The sequence below is a fragment of the Podarcis gaigeae genome (genome assembly GCF_964106915.1).
Source record: "Podarcis gaigeae genome assembly, chromosome: 9".
NCBI lineage: Eukaryota > Metazoa > Chordata > Lepidosauria > Squamata > Lacertidae > Podarcis > Podarcis gaigeae.
The window spans coordinates 34,563,949-34,591,551 of NC_139685.1; the positions used below are offsets into that span (position 1 = coordinate 34,563,949).

A 27,603-nucleotide genomic window follows, 5' to 3' on the forward strand; every position below is an offset into this window, starting at 1 on the left:
TTAATACTGTTACAAATCTAGAGATTGAAGGGAGAATGGTTCAGAAACCCGAGGAAATTAGAAAGTGCTTCCAGAGATATTTCAAAGAACTTTATTCACAAGGGCCACAGAAAGATTCGGAGGTGGACCAATTTCTCAAAACCAATGGATTACAGAAAATACCTCAGGAAATGAGAACAATCCTGAATAGTAATATCACACAGCAAGAAATTGAAAGCGCCATTCAGAACCTCCAATTAGGCAAATCTCCAGGCCCGGATGGACTTACCTCCAAATACTATAAGGTTCTGAAAGACTATTTGATACAACCTTTGTTGGAGGTCTGTAACCAGATTATGGAGGGGAGGAAGGCACCGGAAACGTGGAAAGAAGCCTTCATCACATTGATACCCAAACTAGAAACTGAGAAGACCCAGCTTAAGAACTACCGCCCCATCTCACTCCTAAATGTGGATTACAAAATTTTTGCAGACATTTTGGCAAGTAGGTTTAAAAAAGTGCTTAATGAAGTGATCCATAAGGACCAGGCAGGCTTTCTCCCTGGTAGGCATTTGTTTGACAACACAAGAAACATCATCGACATTTTGGAACTTTTACAAACAAAGCTTAACACTAGAGCGGTGTTAATCTTTATCGATGCGGAGAAAGCCTTCGACAACATTTCTTGGATGTTTATGAAGAAAAATTTGGAAGGGATGGGAGTGGGCCGGGGGTTTGAAAATGGAATAGAAGCAATATATTCAGAACAAAAAGCTAAATTGATAGTAAACAATGTGGTGACAGAGGAGTTTAAAATTGAAAAAGGGACACGACAGGGGTGCCCTCTATCCCCTCTATTGTTTATTTCAGTTCTGGAGGTGCTATTGAACATGATTAGAAAGGACCGGTTGGTACAGGGAATTGAGGTCGGAGTGAAACAATACAAATTGAAAGCATTTGCAGATGACCTGGTATTAACATTATAGGAGCCAGTCTCTAGTACTAAAAGAGTGTTAGAATTAATTTCTGACTTTGGTCGGGTGGCGGGATTCAAGTTGAACAAGCAAAAAACTAAGGTTTTAGCAAAAAGTTTGACAACTGCAGAAACAGATGAATTCCTGAAAGAAACAGAATTAAATGTGGTTAAAAAAGTAAAATACCTAGGGGTGTATCTGACCTCCAAAAATTTGAATTTGTTTAAAGACAACTACGAGAAATGTTGGTCAGAAATCAAAAGAGATTTGGAAACGTGGTCAAGATTGAAACTTTCCTTGTTGGGCCGAATAGCAGCTATAAAGATGAATGTATTGCCAAAAATGTTATTTTTGTTTCAGACCCTACAGATCGTGGACAAGGTGGAATGCTTTGGAAGGTGGCAGAAGGATATCACTAAGTTTGTTTGGCAGGGCAAAAAGCCCCGAATAAAGTTTAAGATATTAACTGATGCGAAAGAAAGAGGGGGATTTGCCCTGCCAGACTTGAGGTTATATTATGAATCCGCAGCCTTCTGCTGGTTGAAAGATTGGATCTTACTGGAAAACACTGATGTCCTAGATCTGGAAGGGTTTGATAACGCTTTTGGGTGGCATGCATATTTGTGGTATGACAAGGTTAAAGTGCACAAATTGTTTAAAAACCACATTGTCAGGAGAGCAATTTTAATGGTCTGGACAAAATATAAAGACTTATTGGAGAGTAAGACTCCGAGGTGGCTCTCACCGGTGGAGGCCAAGGCACGTAAGAGACCTAATATGGAAGCCAATTGGCCTAAATATGAGGAAATTATTGAAAAGATTGGAGACAATTGGAGGTTGCAGAGCTTGGAAAAACTAAAAAACAAGGTGCGAGATTGGTTGCATTATGCACAAATTCAAGAGGTCTTTAAAGTAGACAAGAAGGTTGGATTCCAGGTGGAAAAATCGAAACTAGAGACAGAACTGTTAGAACCAAAAAGTAAACTACTTTCGAGAATGTATAACCTGCTGCTTAAATGGAATACTCAGGATGAGACAGTCAAATCCGCCATGATAAAGTGGGCGCAGGATTTGGGGCATAACATTATGTTTGAAGACTGGGAAAGGTTATGGAACACCGGAATGAAATTTACGGCATGTAGTGCCTTGAAGGAAAACATTATGAAAATGATATACCGGTGGTACATGACCCCAGTCAAGCTTGCTAAGATATATCACCTGTCTGATAATAAATGCTGGAAATGTAAAGAGGCGGAAGGGACATTCTTTCACCTCTGGTGGACCTGCCCGAAAGTGAAGGCCTTTTGGGAAATGATTCATAATGAACTAAAAAAGGTACTTAGATTTACCTTACCCAAGAAACCAGAGGCCTTCCTCCTGGGCATGGTGGACCAGAGAGTGCTTAAGAAGGACAGAACTTTTTTTATGTACGCTACTACAGCAGCAAGGATCCTGATTGCAAAACATTGGAAGACACAAGATTTACCCACACTGGAGGAATGGCACACGCAGTTGATGGACTACATGGAACTGGCCGAAATGACTGGCAGAATCCGAGACTTGGGAGAAGAAACAATTGAGGAGGACTGGAAAAAATTTAAAGACTATTTGGAAAAATATTATAAGTTGTATGAATGTTAAAAAACGCACCTTTAAGGAAATTCTAGCTTCAGTAATGTTAAATTAAAGAAATGGAAATTAAGGTACAAGAAGTCAGAGATAGAATAATGAAACAACTTTATTGTGTTAAAATGAAAACGTACATGATTTGGGTCATAATATATTTGAAATTGGGTAACATGATAAAATGGAAGATACAATAAGTATTGAAACAAGTTAACAAATTGCAGATGTTATGTATCACAGAAAATGCAGGGTTGGGAGGACGCGGGGAAGTCCAGTAGATTTGGAAAAAAGAACAAGAAAATTTGTAACTTTCTTTCTCTACTTTTATAATATGCTCTTTATTCTTTTTTCTGTATTTCATAAAACTAATAAAAAATATTATAAAAAAAAATATTCAGCAGTAATAAATGAAGTTTTGTTGTGTTTGTGTACAGTCAGTTATCTAGGGTTCTGTTCAGTGCTGCCATTCTGCTCATGCAACAGATTTCTGGTATAATGAAACTTCTCCTCCTCTTCTGTCTCCTACAGACTCCCATACACCTTCAAAACCTGCTTTGGAGTGTTTGGGGACCCTCTGGAGTTGAGGAAAGGGAAGTGTGCAGTGTTGGTTTCAACCCAAAATAAACTTCTAAAACCTTCACAGATTGGTGCTGAGGTATCTAGAATCGCCTGTCTCCACATATGCTACTCATGCTCTGAGATCATCAGCAGAAGCCATTTTCAGTGGTGGTTCTCTTCAGAGATATATTTAATGTCTTTCTGATGTGAAATTTTATTTTCCTATGCTTTTTAACTTTTGGTGGTCTGTTTTATTCTGCCTTGTATTATATAGTGATGCTCTTATTTTCTGCTTTTAGCTAACGTTTCTGTTCATGCTATTTTATTGTGTTTTAAAATATTATATTATAAACCATGTTGATAAATTGATATTTAACCTTAATAATAAATAATAGATTATATGAGGTTAATGGCAAATTAGCCAGTATGGGGCCTTGTTCCCAGAAACAGCCACGAGGAAAAGCTGATTTTGAAAGAGAAGGGTCAATAATTAACCCAGAATTAAATATGTGTAATAGCTAGCAATAATTATAAAGGGGATAGAAAATGGGAGTTCTGTCACAGTTCTAGGTGTTCTGATTAAAATTGCCTCCACTTCTGCTCAAAGGCAAAATAACATTTTTCTAATGTATACTTGGGCTTATATTCTCAACAGGAATTAAACACCAGGTAGAAATTACTATAAAATGGCATGACTAATTTCAGCCTCAAATAAATGTGTATGGATACCAATCTGATTTCCATGTAAGAACTCTGAGTCTTTACTCAGTTACAGTAATCCATGTGAAGGCTGCTAAGCTCTATATGATAGGAGATTTCTGACCCTGGGTTTCCATGTAATCACTAATAGCACAATTTCTTAAACAACCTATAATGAGTGCCTGAAAGCGATGAACACCTGATGAAATTGCTCTACCACCCTATCTTCTTTCATCTAAGAAATGAAAAAGAAATATTAAAAGCTGGCCAAAACGCTGCAATTTCTCCCACGATTTGGGAAGCTTAAGACCATGGGACAAGTGCCTCTCAGTTTTTATATCCTGGCTTGAATGGTTATAAAATAGTCAATGTAGCAAAAAATAGCAAGAAAGTAATAATACTTTCATATGACTTACTACTGCTACTTCACAGTAATGATGTGGCTCCAGCCTGAGTGTTGCAGTGGTCAATACATTTTAAGATGATCTGGACAAACTGGAAAGAATTCAAAGAAAAGTATTGAACAATCATGTTGACTTAGATATAAGACCAAACAAAAGGATCTCTCTCCCTCGCTCTCGCTCTCTCTCTTATTTGGCCCAATGCAGGACTCTAAAATGGACCCAAAGAAACCTATTTAGGTACCTTATAGCATGGATGGAATCCTCTCTGTTGCCTTTTCACTTTGCTGCTTTGCTCCCCTGCATATCACAGAATCATAGAATTGTAGGGTCAGAAAGCATCTTGAGCGTCATCTAGTCCAACCCCCTACAATGCAAGAATCCCAACTAAAATATCCGTGACAGATGGCCATCCAACCTCCAACTAAGAACAGTCCACCACCTTCCAAGGGAGTCTTCCAGAGACACAGGTGATGATGGAGAAAGGAAGGGAAGCCTTATAGCAGTGGCTCATTGGAGCTAACTCTTTATTAGCAAGAACAGGGTCAGCACAGACTTGACGGAGTGCCAGGCCTTATGAGCACAGGAACTCATCCCTGGTAGTTCTTGCCATATGGATCAGTTGCCAAAAATAAAGGTCCCCGCCTCCACACATCTTCTCTGTTTCCTCCTTTCCAGGGTTGTTTCCAAGCAATCGGAGACTGCCCCTGTATGCCTGCCCCTGCTTCATGCCTCTTCTGGTTCTGGGAGGTGAGGGGGGAAACACCCATGGCTCTTCCCCTGCCTGACTAATTTCTGCCTCTTGGCCTCCCTCCTCCCACCCTCCTGCTTCAGCTTCAGCTTCTGCCTCTGATTCTGGACTTCTCTCTGTCTCAGACTCCCCCAACTCACTAAGCCCTGTTACCCCTTCAGCTTTTGACACCCCCTCTTCCCAATCTTCCTCCTTTTCTCCCTCTGGCCACTCGTCGTTGTCCCACCACCACTCCCTGGTCTCTGATCTTTCTTCTCTTGGTGGTTGCCCAGCTGGTTCTTTCCACCATTCCTTCGCATCCAACTAGTCCATGACACTTGGATTGCTCTTCTGAGGTCCCTCCTGGGGACAACATGCCATGGGTGACTGGAGCCAGAGGAAAAAGCCAGAGGAGAAAGGAATGAGTATAAACTTTGTATAGTAGGCTTCTTTCTACACACACTCACATGCTTCTCTCAATCTTCTACCAAGTTAAGCAAGCAGCCTTATTTCAGGGATACATTCCACTCATGTATACATACTAAGGAAGTTAGGAAGGAGAGTGGGTGAGGGCCATGGCCTTTGAAAAGGGGTGGTGGCTGTGGATGGGGGATGCCATGAGGGGAGTCTGGAAAGCCAGGTTTGGAGGTTTACATTTGCCCCCTGGGCCTGAGGTTCCCCACCCATGCAATAATCCTATCTTGACAATGCCCTGATCTTAGTCTTATTTTGCCCATGTCTTTCCCATTTGATTAAAGTCAAATAATCATTTAGACTAATAAAGGTAAGATAAAGGTAAAGGACCCCTGAATGGTTAAGTCCAGTCAAAGCTGACTATGGGGTGTGGTGCTCATTTTGCTTTCAGGCCAAGGGAGCCGGAGTTTGTCCACAGACAGCTTTCTGGGTCATGTGGCCAGCATGACTAAACCACTTCTGGTGCAACAGAACACCGTGATAGAAGCTAGTGCACGGAAACATTGTTTACCTTCCCGCCACAGTAGTTCCTATTTATCTACTTGCACTGGTGTGCTTTCAAACTGTTAGGTTGGCAGGAGCTGGGACAGAGCAACAGGAGTTCACCCCGTTGCGTGGAATCAAACTGCCGACCTTCTGATCGCCAAGCCCAAGAGGCTCAGTGGTTTAGACCACAGTGCTACCTGTGTCCTTACACTAATACTGTGGGATAAACCCCTAAATTCCCATTTCCCAGTTGCAACACCACAATCTGTGACTTTCCCACAAAGTATAAAAATAACAGATGGAACCTACTTGCTTTCAGATGGAAACATTCATTGTTTAGTGTCAGAGATGACATCTGCTGTTCCTTAAGTATTTATTGAAACATGACAAATAGCTTTTTGCAGCAGAAAACCTGAAAGGAGCTCAAAACCTTCAGGTTAATGTTTGAAGGGCAGAAAAGCAATTCATAAAAGTTCTGCACTTGACACTTTTGCTTGTGTAGAACTCATGAGCAAGACACTGAACAGGACAACTTAGACAGTAAAAGACACAATTCCTGCATGCATTTCAAAGCCAAGCTTTGTTTTATCAGTTACTGGGGTGCTGATCAGGAAAATCAAGTTTAGGAGTATGATGAGAATATGTTCATTAATGATGGTTTAAAATCAAACATACGCTATAAATCTAACAAGGAAAATAAACTTCCCTACCCTTTTCCCAAGACGCTAATTCTGTGCAATCCTTTTTATTTTGCTTTGAGCTATTTGTTTCTAAGTTTCCATTCTGGGCTTATCAGATAAGGGCACAGCAATTTTATTACTCTGATGTCTGGAACAGTAACATGAAGAAGAAAACCCATCCGAAGCTTGTAAAAAGACAACATAGAAATATATTACATTTGCATTTCAAATATATTAATACTTTATAGAATACATTAAATAGTGATAAACTAATATAAAATTTATGTTATTTATATACTGCATTAGCCACTCTGGAGAAACACAGAAATGTCTACATTTGTTTTCAATGTTTCCAAATAAGGACAAAAAGCATATTTCTCCCCCAATCCTGAAATTACCATAATTATAATTAGGAAAAATGTATATTATCTGTATGTAAAATTAAAATACATCATTAAGTGGAAGTAGTAAATACCTTTGGCCCCTCACCCTGGGGGAAAAAATGAGATATTAGGAAAGGAAAGGAAAGGAAAACAACTTTATTATTTAACAAGATCTGCAATGAGAGCAAATGAATTTTCTGTAAGCTATGGATGTCTACCTTCTAGGGGAGAGCTAAGAAATATATTGCTGTCACCTGTCATGAATGCTAGACCAGTCAGCTGATTGATCTGTGCTCTGCGCTCTGGTCCAATCCTGGGCTATAAATTTAGGTCCTGGCCATGGATTTGGCATTGCCACCAAAACCAATAATATTGTGGCCATTTTTAACCCTTTCTTCTGTCTTCGTGTGATTCTTCCTTTCTCACTCTGGCCCTGGTCCATACTGTGAGTGCAAGTGTGTGGTACCTTTTCATTCTGTGCATTCTCACTTAGTGCCCCTGCCTTAGCTGTTTGTTCTGGATATAACCCTTTAAGAAAGAGCCTCTTTTATAAACCCATATCCATCTTTATTCAGCCAGATTTCAGAGGAGAATCCCCATACTGAACTTCTATCTTGTGAGGAAGGGTAGGATATAATATGAATAAATAAATAATAGAACAGTCATTATGGTATGGCTGTACACTTTTCTGCAATAATCAGTATAAAATGATGGTCATGTTTAAAGGTGAACCACCTTAATTTGCACTTTCTGAAACAATATGTAGACTGAAATACACCCATCCTTTGAAATTTACACTTTTCCAAAGTTTGCAATGCACTGCAGCCAAGTGATGTGTACAAAGAAGCTTATACTAGGGTAAAGTGTGCATAAGAAAGAGCGGATTCATGAAAACAACATGCCAAATGCATTCTACTAGAGGCAACTGCTTTGCAAAAATCACAATAAACAAAGCTACATACAAACTTGTGTATAGGAGGAGAAATTTGCACTAAGATGCTGATGAGGAATTTAAAAATAATAATCAAAGACTGATGCAAAAATGTAGAGAATTGTGAGAAAGTGAGAAACTGAAATTGACAGATTTTTCCCATCCCTGCTAATAAGTGAAGATTCCCATGTCTGTATATTTCAATGACACCTGCACTTTGTTACCCAGTTCTCTCTGTCCCATGGCTTGTACACAGGAATCTTCACCCTCTGAAATTTTGCATAATGTTAGTAGCTTCATAGTACACCCCTCTCCCCCACCACAGAAAGATAAAGGAACTGCCACTGACTCTGAAGTCAAAGCACCTGTGTATAAATTCAGAGTATTAAACTTGCAAGGGGGGGGGGACTTGATAAAAATTATGAGCTCAGTCTAGTATATTGCATTGGAGAACTGCAAGTCAAGCAACTATTGTGCTGCTTGCAATGCTTGGTTTGCGGCCCAAATTACCCAAACTGTTTATTTGATGGCATCAAATCTAAATCAGAAGATGAAGTTTTAAAGTTCTCCTAGGCTTGATCTGTATGCTCTGTGGGATGTTTATACAGTAAAGCAGAAGATGGTCTTTTTCTTTTCCATTAATCTTTATTAGCTATTTTATTGATTTGGTAATATTCAAAGGATAAAGCCCCCTCCTCATGTTTCCTGTGCTAACTTGTATTGCTCCATATAAAAGTGATTAAGACATTGTCTTGCTTAGCAACTGCAAAATCTACCACAATAGTTCGTTCATTATTTTGTTGGCAGCTGATATTAAACCAGGACGTTAACATAGATGATGCAAAGCTTGTTTTTCATTATTGTGTTTTATAATCTTCGCTTCACACAACTGCCAGCCATGCTGTATCTCTGGGAGCTGGAATATCCTATTTCTTCCCAAATAATGAGGGTCTTCCTAGGCCTAAGAAGACCTTGTTTTCCCTCAGTCTTGGCCTGCCTCTCCTGTACATGATCGATCAATGGCACTTGCTGCTCTTGCTTCCACAGAACTTCTTTTAGGTGAAGAGCCATAGATCAGTAGAAGAGCATCTGCTTTGCATGTAGAAGGCCCCATGTTTAATCCCTGGCATTTCCAGGCAGGACTGGAAAAGAACCTCTGTCTGAAACCCTGGAGAGCTACGGCCAGTTGGCATAGACAATACTGAGCTAGTTTGAACCAATGGTTCAGTTCCTCCTATTCTGTCAAGCATATTGCAGTAGTTAAGGTGTGAGGCAACAATAGCCTTAGGTACTCATGGAACCACTGCAGCCCCTGGCTCTTAAGAGAGAAGCCAGAGACAGCTCTTCTTCATCACATCAGATAAGATGCACCTACTGAAATTTCTTCTTTCACGCAACTGAGGTGGAATTTAAAGGAGGCCTACTTGGGTTTTGACAAAGGGTTCACCCCACCTACCTAGTTTTTCCTTGGAGTCACAGTATTTAATCTTTTACTGGTGTTAGGCCAACAGAAAACCACAGACATACTTAGGGAAATAATTTTCAAAGCAGTGCATGCTCATTACACAAAGGCCTGCTTGTTGAAAAAGTGTGAAAACGGCATTTTTTATTTCTTTTCCTGCTGTGTTTTTTTGTTTTTTGAGGTAAAATATTTTCTCATATATATTCTGTGTGAAGTTATCAATGTGTGGCTGTTTTTAACTGTTTTGTTTTTTGGTAGAGCACGGAGAAGAATCTGGATCCTTCCAGATGTTGGCCTATAATTTTCCTCAGCTATGCTGACTGGGGCTCCTGGGAGTTGGAGTCCGGAAAGCCACAGATTTCTCAGCTGCGAATGTGAGCCAGACTTTTCCTAGAGGCTGCAAATGTGAGCCAGACTTTTCCTGTTTCCCAGCAGTCTTTCTTTTGGAGTAGGAAGAGGATTGCAGAACCAAATGGAGTGTCAGAGAAGACTGTTGCTCTTTTCGACTATCCGCTTTAAGCACCTGGGTTGAAGGAAGTATGAGACTTTGATCTCAGGAAGGCTTACTTTCAGTAGAATCACCAAGACTTGGAGACCCATCTGAGGGCAGAGGCCAACCCATGACAGTCACTATTAAACTATTGAAGATGCAGCATGGTCTGTCCTCTTTGTCACGTGGCCAGCTTAGGTGACAAAAGCAGGATGAATGGCTGCAAGATATGAATTTGAAGGAAAAGTTTCAAGGGGAATAGCCTTCTCTCAAGACGGAAGTCGTAAATAGGAGTGATGGGCTGCTACCTGACAGTCCTGGTGCACCAATGGTTCCATGAGTGTGCAACATAGAGCGGCTAGTAGATGCTGACTGTGGGAATGACTGCAGGAATGACTGAGAGGCATGGGAAAGAATTGAAGAGGAAAAGATTTATCCCTTGTAGCATCTGTATCGCATATCATTTTGGAAACCCGAAATGCAGTGTACTTTAAAGACAAACAAAATTCTAATATATAGAAGGCAGACATGTTTGACAAACTATCAAATAATTTGGACACTGGTTAAAAAACAACTTTGAGTTGATACATGAGGTGTTGACTTTCTCAAAGGAATGAATGGCAGAATGTGGAATATTCAAAATTATGCATATTTTAACCTCCACAAACCGAATGAAGCAGATACAAAGGCATGCTTAGAATCCAAAAGCAAACTCCAGCATTTCTACTTTTACCCAGCTGAATGAACGAGCTAAATAGTTTGGTTTATGTAATTTTCACAGCAGGCTCTCCTCAATAATTTGTTTTACTGTTTTTGAATATTTTGACAGTTTTAATTTTGGGAGAAAAACATTTTTCCACCTCTGTAATAAAAGATGTAATGAAAAAGTTTATCTCAAAATTTTCATCTTGTCCAAGTAGTTTGCTGATGAATGGTGATGTGATCGTAGGCTGAGAAGAAAGGAGAAATAACAAAAGGAGATGTTTCATTAGGAGCCCATCTTCTGCATCCCATAATCTCTGTTCTTAGATTTAAGTGCCATAAGAGAACATGATAACCCTCTAATTTGCCATCTGAAACAGAAACAGGCTTCAGATTAATTATTAATTATATTAGTTGGTATGGGTTATATTTTCCACATAAATAATATGCAGATGGTGCCAGTTTTCTCCTCTTTAGACATTAACCAATGCTAAAATGAAAGCTGTATTTCTCTGTTTAAAATGATTAATTAAAAAGCCTCGCTTGAACAAACATACATACTTTTTTATTTTTTTAAAAAAACAGGCATCAGAAATGCGGTGAGTTCACTGAACAGTTACAGGGATTTGAACTTCAGATGTGTTCAAATGTGCATGCAAACAAAACCCTAAACAAAACCCTAAACAAAACATTACATAGGGCTAAAAGAGACTTTCAGCCAAAGGGAACAAAAATGCTATTATGGAAAAATGGTTAATCAAGTGGTTTTCAAACTTGATAGCTTCAGGGAACTCTTTCTGCTGCAAAGAATATCTGCTGGAGAAAATTTGAAACTGAACTTCTAGGGCACATACTTTGTCCACATCAGGCGCTGTTGGGTCTCAGCAATGCTAGGTTTTGCATGAACCCCTTTTTACATATAAATCAAACTCCAACTAACTTCATTTGCAGAGTAACAAAACAGGATGTTGGCTCCTGAAGCAAGAGTCTGCAGTTTCCTTTCACCTGTGTTTGGCTGCCTCTTTGCAGCCCTTTGCTATTGCAACTTTTAAAAAAGGGAAAGGAAGAGTGTAAAATTAAGAAAAGCAGTGGTAGCTGCTAACTTTTTTTTACAGTACTGACTAGTACTGTTGATAACCAGAAGTAGTGAGGCCATTTTTCAATCTGCATTTTATGATTTTTATGGAACTAAGAGACTTTCAGCCAAAGGGAACATGCCATTCATTACTTAGTTCAAGTAATTTATATGCCACTTTCATATTTTAAATAATTCTAGTAGTAATTTACAACAGCTTTAAAAAAATGCAAATTAAAAAACCCAATAATTTCATAATTTTAAGAGCAGCACAAGACATCTGAAAAAGTATCCCCTCTAACTTGAGCAGCTAGTATGTAGGGACCATGATAACTACTAGCAGATCCAAAATAAAGCAGAGACAATAGCAGTCTCTCTCCCGCTTTTATTTCCCCAACTTAAACTCACACCCAAAGGTGGGGAAAACCAGCACACTCCCCAACTCCGCAGCTTCCTTCTCTCACCAGAAAGCACCCACAGCCATCTCTCCCTCCCACACAGTACCTATAAAGATGAAAATAACCACAAAAGGTGGAGGCCTCCTTGGTGCAACCCCCAAAAGGTTATGCACAGATAGGTATCAAACTATTTGCAGTGTACAGTTTGCAAAGGCCTTTGACTTGAAGCAGTAAGTAGGACTGCAGGAGCAACATGGAAATTGCAAGGGATGGGATAGTTTTCAACTCAGCAGTGCTTCCAGGGGCATATTTTCATCTTGCCCAGTTTTGTATCAAAGGATCTGAAGAAATGGTGGACTCGAAGGTGACTTGTAACATGGCGCTCTCCAACTATGTTACAAATGTGAATTATCTGCACTGGCACTCATTGTTAAAATTAAGAGGCAAATATGATCATGCTCTCTAATTCATAACTGCATCTAATATAGCATATTTGGGTCACTGCAAGACGTGCTGAATGTGACTCTTCCCCCACGAGCAATATCACAGATGGAAAAAGGCAACAGGTTAGTTAAGTGCAAGTGGGGTTTTTTTGTGTTTTTTAATGACAGCCTATTCAGTGCAGTTGCTGATACCTTTCTGAACTGCACCCATGTAAATTACCCAAAGCCAACAACATCGGCTCTTGCTTTATTCTGAATGTCATTCAATAAGTATAACTCATTTGGTCGTGACTTCGTTTGTTGGGGTCACGTCAAGTACATTATATCCCCCAGGCAGCAAAAATTTAACAGCTCCATAAAAGTGTCATGATGACAAAAATCTCATAAAGTTGATATAAATTTAATATGAATGACCACTATTCTGGATTTACCCCCAGGTGGTGGTGAAATTACTTTTTTTATTAACAGCTTTTTGGGTAACCTTACAGAAGAGGTGCATTTGAATTATAGTACAGTATGTTCCAATTTACATAAGAGAGTATTTTAAATCACTTGAAATCCATGGGAAGTTGACATGCCCAGTGGAGCGTTGTTTGCTCTCTCTTAAAATAGGCAGGTAAATAATTAGAAGATCCCTCTCTGTGTTTTGCGGTACTATTAAAGGAGCACACTCGTTTATGGGAAAGAAGCGTAGTGTGTTAACAAGCCTGTCACGTACAGCTTCCCCAGCCTTTACATTTAGTTTGATATTAAATTGATATTAAAATTAGAAGAAATATAAATTATGCAGTGAAAATTTTTGGAGCACGCATCATGGATTAAATAACAATCACATTAGTATGGAATATATAGAGAAACATTTTGTAAAATGACCTACTCCAATAGTAGAACAGCTCCATTGATCCCACAAAATCAATGGGATGGACCCTTCAGAATCAATGTGGTGTAGTAGCTACATTGATTCTACAAAATGAGAGCCGTTAGAGATGGTGGGCTCATTCAGCTGTAACACTCAACCATAGTTTGGCATTACAGGAATAAGCTTAGCATCCCAAACACAAAGTTTAGGGCACTACCCTCTTCCCCGCCTCCAACATACTTATGAAGAAGATTGGTTTGATTTAAGTCAATGGGTCAGTGCAGACGCAAAAAGTTAGATGCTCCACAATTGCTCCACAGACTCCATCCAAATGGGTGGGCAGGGCCAGCCCTACCAATAGGCAGATGGGCTAGGAGCAGAGGACAAATGATCCCAGGGGAGAGGGAGCAGTAGTGTGGTGTTGGAGGACAAAGCTGTGTGTAGCACATAGTGTTCCCATCAAGACCTAAGCTATCCTGTTGCTGTCAGGTTTGGTAGATACTGACAGGCTTGGCGGAGCCTATCTCATTGAGGTAAGACTGGGTTGAGATAAGACTGGGCTGCCAGTCCACACGGCTTCTTTCTGCATGTGGAATGTGTGTGCGCATTGGGAAACCGAGTCCTAGGGACCTCCCCCGGCTGCTTTTTAGGAAAGGAAACTGTGTGGAATTATAATTTGGAATTCCCACTTGACATCTAATTTGGCCCGCAGACCATTCAATGGAATTCTTTTCAGAAGACAGCCGGCACTAGTGCAGTGTAGTGTACTAGTTTGAGTGGCGGTCTAGGACCTGGGAGATTAGGATTCAAATCCTTCCATGACCATGAAGATCACTGGCTGCTAACCTTTGGTAGTCACCAACTCTCAGCCCTAACCTACCTCACAGTATTGTTCTGAGGATAAGGGGTAGAGGGAGGCCAATACATAGGCTGCCTTGAGTTCCTTGGAAGAAAGGTGGAATAGAAATGCAAAAGTAGATAGTTTTGATTTGATTTATACAGAGTGGGTAAATTCTTTGTAAATCAGTGGGAAATGATGAAAGTCTTGTTGTCGTTTAGTCATTTAGTCGTGTCCGACGCTTCGTGACCCCATGGACCAGAGCACGCCAGGCACTTGTCTTCCACTGCCTCCCGCAGTTTGGTCAAGCTCATGCTGGTAGCTTCGAGAACACTGTCCAACCATCTCGTCTTCTGTCGTCCCCTGTTCCTTGTGCCCTCAATCTTTCCCAACATCAGGGTCTTTTCCAGGTAGTCTTCTCTTCTCAAGATGTGGCCAAAGTATTGGAGGCTCAGCTTCAGGATCTGTCCTTCCAGCGAGCACTCAGGGCTGATTTCCTTAAGAATGGATAGGTTTGATCTTCTTGCAGTCTATGGGACTCTCAAGAGTCTCCTCCAGCACCATAATTCAAAAGCATCAATTCTTTGGCGATCAGCCTTCTTTATGGTCCAGCTCTCACTTCCATACATCACTACTGGAAAACCATAGCTTTAACTATACGGACCTTTGTTCATGAAAGTCTAACAATGTACTAATTATACTATGTTTTATTTGTCACCAGTTGTGGTTATTTCTGGAGGGGCAAACACCCACAAGCAAATAATCTGACATTCTGCACTGAGAACTGTGGCTTCCAGCTGTACTGCCTCTAAATACACTATTTATTGAAAGCTCTCTTGGGGATCCATAGCTTATTGTAAGATGAAGGTAAGAGGGAAAAATCATTCATGCAGAAAACTGCTTAGGAGTGCTTGTTTATCTCACTTTTGACCCTGTGGCCGATAATAAAGCATTAGAAGTAAATATGGCACACTTTGCATAAGAGGAAAGTGAAAGAAAGGGAGATTAATAAACAAGATAAAAGTGCAGCTGATGGGAGACTATTGACTAAACATTAAAGGCTCAGATGAAATGCTGGTTGCTCATCTATCAATGCAAGTCAATATTACTTTTTAGTTTTTGTACTCAAGTTACATCAGTGATACAAGCAACTGTCCAATGACCGCAGAAGAAACTTAATGGCAATTATAAAAGTGCAACAGTGTTGTGCCAAAATCTATCATCCAATTTCTGAAAACTCGTCTTCTCCCATGAGAAAGACTTCCATTTCTCTGCTGCAGGGCGCCTTCAGACCGTTGTGTTTTGGGGACTCTATGATGCAATAATAGTGGATTAGTGGTGGATTTATCCTGGACCGTCTTTGGAGCATTCCACCATTCTGAGATGCTTCCCCAGTGATACCACATTACTGTCATCTCAAGGGGCCTGGAACATTTACAGTATAAAAAAATCACAGGACAAATAAAAAAGGTGGGAGAGAGAGAAAATGAGCACATTCTGGGTGTCTCTTGTACACATGTGGGGATGATCATGTGGAAACAGGCTATATGCACGAGATATGGGAATGGCCTACTGTAAGAATCAAATAATAACACGGGGGGGGGGGGGAAATGTTGGCGGAAGATAGACAGAGAATGGGTTTGCAGGAAGAACAGAAGGATGACATGGAAATGAAAACTATCTTAAGTTGTAGGGGAGAAAAAAGATGGTCAGGGTGACTGAAAGGTGCGCTGTGAAAAAGAACAAGGGAACTGGAAACTAGAGAACACTCAGACACGTGCACAACCTTTATTTCTTGTGCAGTCACATATGTGCACTTCATTCCTTCTGTTCAGGGGTCTCCATCTGAATACTTCCTTAAGCATCAATAGATGTAAATAGAAAGCACCCTTCCTGCCCACCACAAAAATATTTTTTCCTTTAAAGAAAATAGGTATTTTATGTTTTATTATTCTTAGCAGAGCCATGAATTTCATTTTCATTATAGGCTCATAGTTTCTTTCTTCTTTTTTGTTGACTTTCTTTTTCAAGTTTCTTATTTCCTCTGAGTCCTACTGATTACAGTGGAGGACACACACACCCTGAGCCTTCTGCTGCCCATAAAATTCTGGATTTTGCATCAAAATGGCATGAAAGTAATGGGCGCTGTTTCAAGCAGAAAAACAAAGGGTCTGTCTTATCTGTGTAATTCCCAAGGAATAAGATCCCATATGCTTCCCATTGCTTTCAATGGAGACCCTTTCTCTATTCTCCTGCTTTATAACCTTGACAGTTTCCATCCAAATGACATACAATTTACAGGCGTTCTACTGCTAACCAAAAAGCATCTGACCTGACAAGTTTTAGACAGATTGACAAAAAGGTCCAATTTTAGATGCAATTTAACCACGGTGAATGACATCCTCTAAAGTTCCCATTGCTTTGTGCTGCAGATTGGACAGATTTCATGTCTTGTTGCTTTCTGAGCCCTCCAAGATCCCTCCTCCCTGCAGAATGCTCTGTGGAAAGGAACAATTTGCTGTGCGTATCCTCTGCAGACTTTTGGAAGACTTTTGAGATCTAGGGTTTCTATGTTTTGGATGGCCACCTAAGAATGGGGGGAGGGAGTAGAAAGGGTCCATGCATGATAGTGTGACATCCCTATCAGTTCCATGTCTAAACTTCATGAACTGAGCCAGAATCTCAGCTAGATCACTTTTAATCCTCACCCAAATGGGAATGCTGTGTTTTGAGAGCTCAGGTGGAAACAGAGTTGCGGGTAGCCTGAAGGAAATTTATTTTTGAACACATTACTTGCAAAATTCATAGAATTGCATTGCAAAATTCAGAGAAGTGCAAATTTCAAAGGATGTGCAATTTTCAAGTGAATGGCCAGACTGCTTGTGAGCATCCTAGCATGCAAGACCTGTATGTAGTTCAGTAGCAGAACTCATGCTTTACAGAAGATTCCAGGTTCAGTCACAATCTCCAGATATACCTGGGAAGACTTCTGCCTCAAGCTCTGAAGAGCCACTGCCATTCAATAGGCAATAATGAGCTAGATCAAAGATAGATAATGTGCTGCCCTACAGATGTTGTTGGACTATATAACTTCCATCATCTCTAACCTTTGACCATACAGTATTGGTGGGGGCTGATGGGAGCCCATCAATACCTAGTTGGAACCATGTTGGCTGCCCTGAGCTATGTAGACCAATCATCTGCCTTGGTAAAATACAAATTCCTATGTCTATAATTTTGCCTACTCTGGCAGTATTCATCTGAGCATTCCTTATAAGTACTTACAATCTTCCTTAGGTTTTGTTTTGTTGCTGGGGGAGGTATTTGTCAGGAGTGTATTCACAGGGCATGCTCACAAAACCCAGGTAGATTTCAAAGCAAGGAGGAGTCTTTCCCCACACATTTCTAATTATACATGGCAACCTTTCTTTGAAATTAAATGGAATTTCTAAAAGTTTATGGTAGGATGTGAAGGCCAAGGTGTGTGTGGTGTGTGTGTGGGTGTGTGTGTGTGTGTGTTAGAAATTGCACCAAACCCTTGGGCATGCCTTAAAGTAGCTTTTGAAATCCTGGGCTTTATGTTGTTTCTTGGATGAATTTTTTGTAAAGCTCAGTAAGAATAAAGTTTCAAGACATCATTAATTTGTCAATAAGAGAATCAATTCTGTTTTCAGAGGTGAGATCAAAAGCAACTGTTTTTCTAAAATGAAAGCAGACTGTGCTTTGATAGTAAGTCACTGAGCAATAAGAATATGCTCAGTGGAAACTATTCAGTGATTTTAACAAACTATTTAAGAATGTAAGTTGCTCTACTGAAATCTATCTATTTCCCTAAAATTTGATGAGAGACATGTGGTGTAATCCTGTGCATGTCTACTCATAGGTAACCCCATTGAGTTCAATGGAACTTACTCTCAAATAAGTCAGTATATAGTTGGAAGGAACCCAAGGGTCATCTAGTCCAACCCCCTGCAATGCAGGAATCTCAGCTAAAGCACCCATGACAGATGACCATCCAACCTCTGTTTAAAAACCTCTAAGAAAGTAGAGTCCACCACTGCCCGTGGGAGCCTGTTCCACTGCCAAGCAGCTCTTACTGTCAGAAAGTTTTTTTCTGAATGTTTAGTCGGAATCTCCTTTCTTTCAACTTGTGTAGACTGCTGTCTTAATATTCAAGTTTTCAATAATAAAATTATTAGTAGAGCAAGAAGACTGAGAGATAGATATTAATATTCCGGTGCAATCTGCATGACTGAATGCTCACCCATCTTAATAATATTATTACTTTATAGAAAGCTAGCCAATGAGGAAGAATATTGTAATGTGGGTAATTTTTTGTGGGTAATATTCAACTCAAGTTCAACTCAAAGTAGACCTATTGCTCTCAATGGCTTTAACTTAGTAATGGTCAATTAATTTCTGCAGGTAAAACATAAATTAAGCACCACACTATGTGCAGGGTTGCTTGTATGTTAGTGTCATGGAACTTCAGTCATACCATTTCCCATCTGAAGATGACCGCACTATGTGATATTTTAGACTGTGTTGTAGATTGGCTTGCCAAAGAAAGTAACACAGTAGGCATTGCTCAAAGTTACATGACGGGCTCCTGAGAAGCTGCCTTATAACAATTCAGACCAATGGTCCATTTAACACAGTATTGATTACACTATCTGGCAGAAGCACTCTGGAGCTCCAGACAAGAGTCTTTCTCAGCCCTCCTTAAGATGCTAAGGAATGGACCCAGGACCTTTTGCAAACAATGCATGTGCCCTAGCACTGAGCTGCAGTCTCATCCCAGGATATCCTCTCTTTGTTTTCATGTTCTGCAACAGAAATGCTTGCAGAGCCCCCTGGAGCAGGCTCTCAAAACAGACCTTCAGGGCCTCAATACAGTTCTTTTCAAAGATGAATAGTGGCACAGAAAACCATGCGGCAGATTTCTCTTCTTTCTCTTTTCTGTTGCCTTATTGCACCAGCTGAGCAAGATGCTGTGGTGGAGGAGATAAAGGGAGATATAATCCTACAATCTCACATAGCTACCACCCTCCCACCATTTAAGGCAAGTTTAAGGAACCTCGAACCTTCCAAGGCCTCTCTGTCTCTTTGTGTGACCTGAAGGTTTGGACTTGTTGTTGTTGCCTGGTTGGGATATGTCCTTGAACTCAGGTATTGACGTTTGCTTGTCTGGCTGGAGGAGAGAAAGGAGCGCTTGTGTCTGTGTACAAACTAGCCTACTCACGTAATTATAATATATATTAATTGCTCCACCCATTTTTGCCTCTGGCCCAAACTACCACCAGCATGTGTTCCTCCAAAGGTTATGCAGGAAAGAATGCAGACTTAAGGCTGAAAAATCTCCCCTCCCTTGCCCCCCACTCTAATTTAAGGAGTGGAAAAGGGAAAATGCATTTAGGAGCACTAGACTAGCAGGGTGGGTGTCATTCTTCAGAAGCCTAGGATTGGCTTGGGATTTCCCACTAAGGTTTCCTGGTCCGCACACATACACTCACAAAAGAAATCTGAACCAATCTGAGGAGAGCTTTGGGGAGCTCACCAATCTCTAGTCTTTTATGAAGTTCAACTGTTTCTCACAAGCAAATAACATGGGGAGGATAGATTCCTCTTACCCTTATCATGTAACACTGTACTGAATAGTCACCCATGCCAAGTTGAAAATAGCAATTTTGATTTAGTGCATATCATCAGAAAATTATGCTGCCAGGTTAAGTCCTCCTTCCATTCCCAGGCATTTGATAGTGTGTGACAGTCCCATTATATATACCATTGGATGGTAACTGTAAGTTCTTTTTGGGGGCTGATTTTTTGTTTTGTTTCATGCTAGTGGCATTTTTAGATATTCATAATGTTGTGTATTATTTGTTTAAGTTGTTACAGTTCTCTTCTAGTTTCTTTGGTATCTTTTGTAATTATTTTTGGCACTATTTTTTTAATAAAAGAATTAAGAATGCTAATAAAACCATTGTTTTCTCTGGCTTCTTCTTTGACATCATCTTTTTCTAGGTGGCTATTCCTTCCGTGAACCTGGAACAACAGCTTGAATGATTCCATCTAGCCACGGACCATGAAGCAAATGGGATCATGTAACAATATTGCATTTTCTGTCATATTTGGCTCTGCAATGATGTCACTGAGGGCAACTGAGAGTGAGGGATATATGAATTAATGAGTGAATATTTTCACAAAGCATGCTTAAAAATCATGGGAAAGGGAGACATTGTTTGTAATGTGTGAAAACATTCATGAGAGGCTAAGCAGATTTAGCTTTGTTCAATCACTGAATAGATTATTATCTTCCTGAATATTTGATATCAGTGAAAATAAAACACTATTTTACTAGAGCATCCCATTCATTAAGAGAACCCTGGGACTGCCAGTAAAAGGTATGGCTTACATGTCGTTCTGCTCAGCCACAGGAGCTCAGAGTCTAATATATCAGATTTAATTCAAGGTGACCTGCTTCACTTCACTGCCTTATTCCCAGATGGTCAAAAATTTAGCTGCTCCTCTTCTCTCTCAATGTCAAAGGTACTGTATATGAATATTATACCAATTTTCAAATTTCCATTGACTCCCAGTGGAGAGTATAGGCATCATCATTCTTGTCGTACAGAATATTGGATTTTCTGTCTATTAGAGATTGAAGGAACTCTCGATAGTTTCATTTTTATTATTATTCAGGTATGTAGTGTTGGTCATGGAGGTCAATATTCTTTTTATGCCTGGTAGCTCAGTGCTGAAACAGTTCTCCTAGAAAACATTGTTAATCTTAAGACTTGCAACAGTGAACAATGTATTTCAGATTTTGAAATATATTCAATATTTATACATTTTATGTTCTACATTGCTTCACCAGGATCTGTGTGCAAGTAGTCCTTCACTCTTTTTAGAACCAGTATTTCCAGGGACGTGTATAGGCCTGAGGTGGTATATGGTTGTGTGACTGTAGAGTGGCACTCTCTGAAAAGAAGCAGGCTTCTACATTTCCCTAACTAGTTGTCTCCAGGTCCCATTCAAAATTTGAGAGGGATCTGTCTGACATTATTATTCTTGCTACTGGTTAGAATTGTGGAACGGCTTGCTCATAAACACCAAAAACTATTATCACCTACAGAATCAATCCAAACTCCTCCGTTATTTGAGAAACAATGAAACCATCACCATACAATGTTTGCCAATCTTTATGTCTCCCTGTTGGTTTGCTTGTCTTCCCAATTTTTGTGTGCAGCCATTTCTATAGAACTCATTGTTCAGCACTTGTTCCAGTCTGTTGTAATATTACATTATCCAATGCTTCCTCAACAAAGCTGCAGAGCTGATTCTATTTTCGAAGACAGAGTAGAATAAAAGCTGCTTTGTTGCTGCCAGATTATATGTGGCTGTAATGGAAGCCATTTGACCTTATATTAAAAATGCTGCTGCTTAGCATCTGAAAACTGAGCTTCATTGCAGAAATCCCTTTATTGTAAACTGACATGGGGTCTGATTTACATATTTGTTGGTGCTGCTGTCTTAATAAGCATGTTGCTAACTACCATGATAGAGAGCTGTTACGCCATGTGTTAGGGGTGAGGTTTCACGCCGCTCTGTCTACCTTCTTCTTTTTGCAAGCGAGTTCCCTAGAAAACTACCCACAGTTTCTCTGATTATAGGGAAGCCACTGGTTTCCCTAAACAATCTCTTTGAAAATTTGAATTAGTTTATTCACTGATTTCAAACATTAAAAAATAATAATGAAATATAATACAGTTAGTTTTTTTTCCTTTTTTGGTTAAGTATGGATGGACAGACTAGTAAAGAGCCAAATGTCCTAGAATCCAATTCATTGATTATTACCAGTATACAACCTTCCTCCATGTAATTGAACTTTTTATAATGCATAATAGATAGTCTTTCTAAGTAAAATCATGTGCATCGTCTTATTGTTGTGGCAATATAAATATACTCATACATGGACCACAATTATTCTGAATATTTAAATATGCATAATTTGATCCTCCATCTATCTATAAACAATTTTACATTGTTCAGTAAAACTGTATTTCCTCTTTATTTTAATTCAGTTAATCAATCAGTCAGTCAGTCAGTCAGTCAGTCAAAGGACACTGTTTCTATTGAGTCTCATCAGGATTAGGATAGGAAGTTTGAAAGATGCCAGCTGGGTGGCAACTGGCATAAAAAGAAAATATTTTGTCAGTCTGTATTCTTCCCTTTGTCTTACAGATACAAAGAGGGGTTAGGGTCATTGCCCTATTGTCATTGCCCGAGAGGGGGCAATGACAATAAAGATATTATTATTATTATTATTATTATTGTCAAAAAGAAGGTAAGGCAAACAATACATGCTTTCTGCAGTTTTGTGCGATGTTAAAGACAATGATGGCAGTGAATGGCCGCCAACTTGGATTAATGGAGGATGAGGCTATCAATGGCTACTAACCATGATGGTTAAGCTCTGTCTCTGCTGTTAGAGACAGTTGCTGGAAACAATTTAATAGATCATATATATACATAATAATAATAATTCTCCCTGTAAGTCATCTGAGGCTAGTACATCACAGCTACCCATCCTATCTACCAGCATGAGTGGCAGAGATGTTATGATATCATGGAGTATTCATGACTAACTGTTGAATAATAAGCTCAATAAGTGGATCAGTGAACTGGACTGAAAACAAATCTGTAGCTATTATTCCAAAACCTGTTCACATTCATGTGCATTATTAAATGAAAAAAAGAAATCTGCTTCTCCATCCCCAGGGTGTCAAATAATTGTTAAACTTTGTGTTTTCATAAAAAGATTATTACTGAAAAATAAATTAGCAAGTCGCTGAAACTTTTAATATTCTTTTGCTTCTTCCCCAAATAGTTTGTTGTGTCAATGAGGAAGAGAGAGGCTGTTACATTCCAAAGGATGATACCTATTCCCTTTTCAGGTCCATGTATCCTACTGTTCAACAGCATAAATTAATGATTTCTAATGTGTCTTTCTTTTAAATTACAAGCATTTGTGGTTTGTAGCAGAACCTTTGCATTTTTAGATACACTGTTTCAAATTTAATATTCTTATGTCAATGAAACCCCACTGTGCGAGAAAACAGTGTTAAATGTTTCATTAATATGTATGATCTTTTTTCATATTCATTGCAATTAAGCTACCCATTACTTTGGATAACAATAACACTACCATATTTGAACTGTGGTAACTCTATAATTAAGATTCTGTTTTAGATGATTATATACAAAAGGAGCACGTAGAATGGCAAGGCTGAGATTTCAATCAAGGAAATCTATCCCACAATGGACTTTATCATTACGCCTGACGTAATTGATGAGCAACAGAGATTCAAGTGACAATAATATATGTAAGGCTAGCCAATGACTTGAGGAGCCAGTAAAAACAAATGGTCCTATATATCACTGGTTTCTAAGAGGAAGAAAGCCCTCACAACTAAACATTATATTTTACAATGTACTGGTCCATTGATAATGAGGACGTACAGCAGATAATATGTGAGTGGAACATTAAGAAGGTATGAAAATATTAATTATTTGTTCCCCTTTTGAATTACTTCATGGAGAAAACTCCTAGAGCTTCATCAAACGTGAATATAATTTAGCCCTAGCTCACTTCATGAATGCATTCGCTTAAGGTGCATTAAATGGGTAAGGACTTGCATTGAAGAGGCAGTGGCGTTTGACTAGTTAAACTATATGTTACAAATAATTCAGGGCTGCCACCATAAAGGCAGCCCTTTCTGTTGTGAATTTCCATACAAACAAGTCTGTAAACTGAAATCTTGATCTCCACCAACCTATTCAGATTTTAGGTTGGTGGTTGCTACAGAAAAGGCCCTTTCTGCGGTGGCAACCAAATCATGAAACTCACTCCGTATGTATATTTAACTGGCATCATCATATATTTATTTAAAAAGTCTTGTTTACAATACCTATTGGCTTCCTATCAGCTTTTCAAGCTATTTCAAAATATCTTGATCCCTTTTCTCCCTCTCCACCTACGCCCCTTGCCCAGTAATGTAAGATTCAGCCATGAGAATTAAATGTAAACATATCTGATGTGTGTTTTATGGGCCATCTGTTCTGCAACAAGAAAGCTACTTTTAGTAGGTAGCAAAGTAGAGCAAGCTGAGCTTATGGAGCTACATATGGTTGTAATGAAATAGCTGCTGTTTAGAGATATCTTTGAACAGCTTGGAAGACAAGTATTTCTGCTGCAGATAAACGAGCTAACAAACCAACAAAATTGCTTTCGTGTTTTTTTTCTGGTGGTGTGGAATTAATATTTATTTTGCTAGCAAAATCGTATGTTGAAATCAAAGGGTGGCATGGAGAGGTCTGAGAGAACCTGGACATTAGTCCAGATTATTATTTTTTCCAATTTTATATATTTTTTGTCTTTTTATTTAAACACCCCCCTCTCCCAAGAAGAGCAGGAGATATCAAATAGGGAAAGGTGCAGCTTTCCCCAGATATACTGCCAAATGATTATGCAATGCAATGCAAGCATGCATCACTCAAAGACTGGGGCACAATTCTCCTCTCTCGACCTGCCAGGTGGAAGGAGAGATGCAGTCTCTCTGAGAACTGCATCCCTGGGGAGAGTGGGTGTGGCGCTTGCCTCCTAGGTGAGTCATAAGGAAAGGGTTAAAATGAGTGTGATAATAATAATTTAATAATAATAATAATAATTTATTATTTATACCCCGCCCATCTGGCTGAGTTTCCCCAGCCACTCTGGGCGGCTCCCAATCAGTGTTAAAAACAGTACAGCATTACATATTAAAAACTTCCCTGAACAGGGTGCCTTAAGATGTCTTCTGAATGTCAGGTAATTCTTTATCTCTTTGACATCTGATAGGAGGGCATTCCACAGGGCGGGCACCACTACCGAGAAGGCCCTCTGTCTGGTTCCCTGTAGCCTCACTTCTCGCAATGAGGGAACCGCCAGAAGGCCCTCGGTGCTGGATCTCAGTGTCCGGGCTGAATGATGGGGAGTGGAGACGCTCCTTCAGGTGTACAGGACCGAGGCCGTTTAGGGCTTTAAAGGTCAGCACCAACACTTTGAATCGTGCTCGGAAACATACTGGGAGCCAGTGCAGATCTCTCAGAACCGGTGTTATGTGGTCCCGGCGGCCACTCCCAGTCACCAGTCTAGCTGCCGCATTCTGGATTAAATGCAGTTTCTGGGTCACCTTCAAAGGTAGCCCCACGTAGAGCGCGTTGCAGTAGTCCGAGCGTGAGATAACTAGAGCATGCACCACTCTGGCGAGACACTCTGCGGGGAGGTAGGGTCTTAGCCTGTGTACCAGGTGGAGCTGGTAGACAGCTGCCCTGGACACAGAGTTAACCTGCGCCTCCATGGACAGCTGTGAGTCCAAAATGACTCCCAGGCTGCGCACCTGGTCCTTCAGGGGCACAGTTACCCCATTCAGGACCAGGGAATCCTCCACACCAGCCCGCCTCCTGTCCCCCCAAAACAGTACTTCTGTCTTGTCAGGATTCAACCTCAATCTGTTAGCCGCCATCCAACCTCCAACTGCCTCCAGGCACTCACACAGGACCTTCACCGCCTTCACTGGTTCTGATTTAAAGGAGAGGTAGAGCTGGGTGTCATCTGCATACTGATGAACACCCAGTCCAAACCCCCTGATTATCTCTCCCAGCAGCTTCATATAGATATTAAAAAGCATGGGGGAGAGGACAGAACCCTGAGGCACCCCACAAGTGAGAGCCCAGGGGTCTGAACACTCACCCCCCACCACCACTTTCTGGACATGGCCCAGGAGGAAGGAGCGGAACCACTGTATGACAGCGCCCCCAGCTCCCAGCCCCTCTAGACGGTCCAGAAGGATGTTATGGTCGATGGTGTCAAAGGCCGCTGAGAGATCCAGCAGAACTAGGAAACAGCTCTCACCTTTGTCCCTAGCCCGCCGGAGATCATCAACCAGCGCGACCAAGGCAGTTTCAGTCCCATGGTAAGGCCTGAATCCCGATTGGAAGGGATCCAAACGGTCCGTTTCCTCCAAGGCGTGCTTGGAGTTGTTCTGCAACCACCCGCTCAATCACCTTGCCCAAGAATGGCAGATTTGAGACTGGGCGATAGTTGGCCAAATTGGCTGGGTCTAAAGATGTTTTTTTAAGAAGCGGTTTAATGACCGCCTCTTTCAGCAGGTCTGGGAAGGCTCCCTCACAGAGGGAAGCATTCACCACCCCGCAGAGCCCATCGCCCAGCCCTTCCCGGCTCTCTTTTATCAGCCAGGATGGGCAAGGATCAAGGAGACAGGTGGTCGGTTTCACTCGTCCAAGCAGCCTGTCCACATCCTCGGAGGTAACAGATTGGAATTGATCCCATGTAACAGGACCAGACAGAACTCTAGCACTCTCCCACCCTGGCCCTGCTCCCACGGTGGAGTCTACCTCCTTCTGAATCTGAGCGACTTTATCTGCAAAAAACTTTGCAAAAGCATTGCAGGAGATCTTGGGGTCCCTACCAGGCCCCGGTGGAACAGGTGGTTCCGATAGATTGCGAACCACCTGAAAAAGTCTCCTGCTGCTGTTTTCTGCAGATGCAATGGAGGCAGCGAAGAAGGCCCTCTTCGCCGTCGCCATTGCCACTTGGTAGGCTCGACGTTGATGTGATTGGCCAGTGGAAACTGATAGGAGGAGTTAGGGTTAGAGGGGGAGTGGTGTGAAAGTCAGTTGAGAGATATTTCTAAATTTGTCTGGCAGGGCAAAAAGCCCAGAATTAAGTTTAAGATATTAACTGATGCGAAAGAAAGAGGGGGCTTTGCCCTGCCAGACTTAAAGTTGTACTATGAAGCCGCAGCTTTCTGCTGGCTAAAAGACTGGCTACTTCTCGAAGACACTGATGTACTGGATTTGGAAGGTTTTAACAATGCTTTTGGTTGGCATGCATACTTATGGTATGACAAGGTTAAGATCAATAAGGCCTTTAAGAACCATATTGTTAGGAAAGCAGTATTTAATGTCTGGACAAAATACAAAGACTTACTAGAAAACAAAACCCCAAGGTGGCTTTCACCTCTGGAAGCTAAGGCCCGAAAAAGACCCAATATGGAGGCCAAATGGCCAAAATATTGGGAAATATTAGAAAAAGATGGAGACAATTGGAAATTGCAGAGTTTGGATAAAATGAAGGATAAAGTGCGAGACTGGTTACATTATGCTCAGATTAAAGAAGTTTTTAAAAATGACAAAAAGTTAGGGTTCCAGGTGGAGAAATCGAAATTGGAAACAGAATTGTTGGAACCAAAAACTAAGGTACTTTCAAGAATGTATAACTTGCTGTTGAAGTGGAATACACAAGATGAAATGGTTAAATCAGCTATGATAAGGTGGGCACAGGACATTGG

At 40.5% G+C, this 27,603-nt stretch overlaps 1 long non-coding RNA gene across 1 annotated transcript; it reads left to right on the plus strand.

Annotated features, from left to right (window-relative positions):
• The first annotated feature begins 3,125 nt into the window (after positions 1-3,125).
• LOC310852600 lies at positions 3,126-9,660 on the plus strand. The gene is made up of 3 exons (XR_014568307.1): positions 3,126-3,226; positions 3,294-3,343; positions 9,644-9,660. It is a non-coding gene; the product is annotated as an uncharacterized lncRNA (long non-coding RNA).
• The last annotated feature ends 17,943 nt before the right edge of the window (positions 9,661-27,603 follow it).